The 3,368-nt window shown below is 39.0% G+C and overlaps 1 protein-coding gene across 1 annotated transcript in view; it reads right to left on the reverse strand.

Moving 5' to 3' along the window:
* The window catches only part of Hs6st3 (heparan sulfate 6-O-sulfotransferase 3), a 798,794-nt gene that overhangs the window by 610,651 nt on the left and 184,775 nt on the right, over positions 1-3,368 (reverse strand). The window lies entirely within an intron of this gene.

The raw sequence follows: 3,368 nt of genomic DNA on the forward strand, positions 1-3,368 counted from the left end.
TGCCACACACACTCCCATCATGATGTACTGTGCTACCAGGAGCCCAGAGCAACAGCCAAGCAACCATGGACTGCAGCTTTTGCAATGGTGAGCTATAATAAGTGGGCTTTCAATCTATTTTTTAAAATAATTTTATTGAGAAACAAATATCAATGAGGCAGTTTCACAACCAATTACTGGCACATTGATAGTAATTAATACATTGCATATTGTTGTCTTAGTGGTTATTCATTGTACAAGATGCAGACATGGTATCCTGTGGGCTTTTAATCTAACTTAAAATAATATGTTGCTTAAATTGATTCCTCCAAGTAACAGAAGGACAGAAATCTAACATGGCAGGTTTGTTCTCCTGTAAGCCCATGATGAGTAGATTATACACAAATGATCATGCTGCTCATGAAGATTGTTTCCAAAGAATTTTACTTCTGCTTTTCTTGTTACCTGATTTTTCACTTCAGTAAGTCTAATTACAAACTAAATAATACCCTGTTTAAGGGAATAATTATAATCTGGGTTTGCTCATAATTTTTCTGACTTTTATGCTCTAAGAAGACACAGGCTATCCTTAAATAGTGATTGCAAGAAACAGAAATATTCATCCACACTCTGCATGGATTTGTCTTACTTAAATGCTTTTTAACTGGGAGATTAAAACTGGGAGGTTCAGGGATAAAGTTTAGAGTAAGACATAAAATTCTTCTACCCTATCTTTTGTAAATACAAAATTATTGCCTTCCACTCTTATTTTTCTGTCCTACTTCTCACTCTTGAGGGCTGTATTTTTCTCACACCATCACTCATTTAGAGCCAAATGGCTACGTGGCCTTTCTCAACTTCTTGGGGATAACGATGCTTAGCTGTGATTTTGTTGGCATCTTACTTTTGACACGTTCTTAAACGACAGTTGTGATTCAGCATCCTGATGACTTTCATCACCTCAGATAAACACCACACGGGATAAACCCTCTCACTGTCATGGCAATGTACACTGACTCTCCGAGAGGATCCTAAGATTCCTGTTGTACCTTTGATAAGCAGTTGATCACTGATCCTGCCCTCTGTCTCTTTCTCTAAGAGTACCAGGTCCGCTGTCCTCTGTATTTTCTGTGGACCCCTAACACACTGCCAGCCTGGGATAATGTAGCTTTGTCTGGGATCATAAAATCCTTGATTTTTATGTTTCAATGTAAACAAAATGTACAAAACCATGGACCATTTTCCCCACAGAGCCAATGCCTCTAAATATTTTTGTCTTTACATCAGTTACCAAACTTTTGAAAACAGCATTTTAAGGGCCCTGTATTTCAACTGCTTCAATCCCATAGCTCTGAAGATAAGGCACACTAAACCAGACTGACTGCTTTATAAAAATTAGTCCGTGAAAGAGTGAGGAAAGCAAGTTTCCTGTGCTTTTTCAACCTCACGATGTCATCTCCTAGTCCTCAACTATAGAAACAACACACTCTTTTGTTTGTGCATATTTGATAAACTTACTTTTTTAAATGTGTTTGGTACAGGGTCTCACTATGCAGCTCCAACTCATAGTGATCCTTCTGTTTCAGAATCCCCAGAAGTCTTGGTGGCCAGCTCAGCACACCCCAGGGATGGGGCTGGTGCAGCATTTGGTGCTGAGGATCAAACCATGGTCCCTTCACTTGCCTAAGCAGGGGCTTAGTCTGCTGGGCTATCTCGCTGGCCCATACATTTTTAAACAGCAGTGTACACTCAATTTTATCTTTTCATTTACTGCTCTACATGCCCTTTGTCAACTGATATTCTCCTGTATCTTATTTGGCATCAACAATTTGAAGTCTACCATTACTTACAAATATACTCCTGAAAAAACTGTGCTACTTAAAAGTGTTTGTGGGACCAGGGAGATAGCTCAGTAGAATAAGCACTTGCCTAGCAAGTGCAAGGGCCTGAGATCAATCCCCAGTTCTGCCAAAAAAATAATTATTTGTGTTACTTTTCCAACTACTAAAAAAGAATCCTGTTGTGTTATTAAAACTTCCTAATATTTACTAACGCATTTCTGTGAAACTAAATATAAAACGTTTAGGACATAATTCATAGACATTTTTAAAATGAAGAATTTCTTAAATTGAATAGTCTTTTCCTAGAAAAATAAGCCCAAATAGACAAATTTATGTTTTATATACACCCCGATTAATGTTTACTATAAAGCTCAGGAAGTTGTCAAATATAAAAGAAATTAAAATAGGAGGCAAATAGACTAAAGTCTGGTGATGACAAACCTCTTGGAGCTTTCAATGACAACAGTCTGCTGCAGCACATAGGTTCACCCTCACTGGGATAAACTTTATGAGAACTGAATCAGTGAAAAGAAAAACTTTTCAAAAAGCCAAGAGAGCTAGGATCCTTGGAAAATTATTCAAGGAAGGACATCAAAGAATGTTCACATATAGGAGTGTGTTCAATACTTTGCTTTACTTTTTGGAGCTCAAAACAAAAGACTATATAATAAATAAAAGGCTCAGATTCTTACTTTGTATATCTACAGAGCTCAAAAGGAAAAAAAAACCTCCTTCACTGAAACCACAGAACCACAAAGAAAGCAGGATTTCCTCCAAAATAATGCTACATACACAAATCATGGTTTAAGGTAGCCATCGGTTTAAATTTTACACTATAATATGAAAGTTATTGGAACTAAAAAATAAGAGATAAAACTTTCTACCTCTCCTCTTGGTCTTTGGTTATTCTGATACAGGTGCTATTTGATGGTTACTTCGATACTTTTCCAGTTGAACAAGTCCAGATAGAAAAGGGAGAAGTAAAATAGATGAAAGGCCCAACAATGAAACTTAAAATTTATAAGAACGTTGTTATGGCTTGTGCCTAGGTGTTCTCCCCAGAGCTTCATGAGGTCATGGGCAGAGCTTTTCAGTGGTGGCTGGGTCTAGTGAGTATGATGCTGGGACTAAGTGTGTGATACTGGGATTAAGGACGTGTGGTTACTAAATTAGTCCACTGATTGTTCTGGCATAGTTCTGGGTATGGATAACGAAAAGGACCCCCTGGGTGGGGGTGGCACCACCCAAAAGCTGAGTAATCTGGAAGAGATCAAAGGGAAGAGGCTGCTGTTGCTGCTGCCCATCATGAACTGTTCCTCCTCTGCGATGCCCCTCTGCCGTGCCCCCCTGTCTTGGAGCTAGCCATGGAAGAACTGAAACCTCTGCAAGCTGAGCACTACAGTGCACCTTTCCTCCTTCTGCTCTGCGTGTCATTTATTTTGTCTCAGCAATGAGTAAAGTGACTGAGCCAGGCCCTTGCCTCAATCCCTACTATTGGAAGGAAGGAAGGAAGGAAGGAAGGAAGGAAGGAAGGAAGGAAGGAAGGAA

This window comes from Octodon degus, unplaced genomic scaffold (assembly GCF_000260255.1).
Source record: "Octodon degus isolate 3935 unplaced genomic scaffold, OctDeg1.0 scaffold00039, whole genome shotgun sequence".
NCBI lineage: Eukaryota > Metazoa > Chordata > Mammalia > Rodentia > Octodontidae > Octodon > Octodon degus.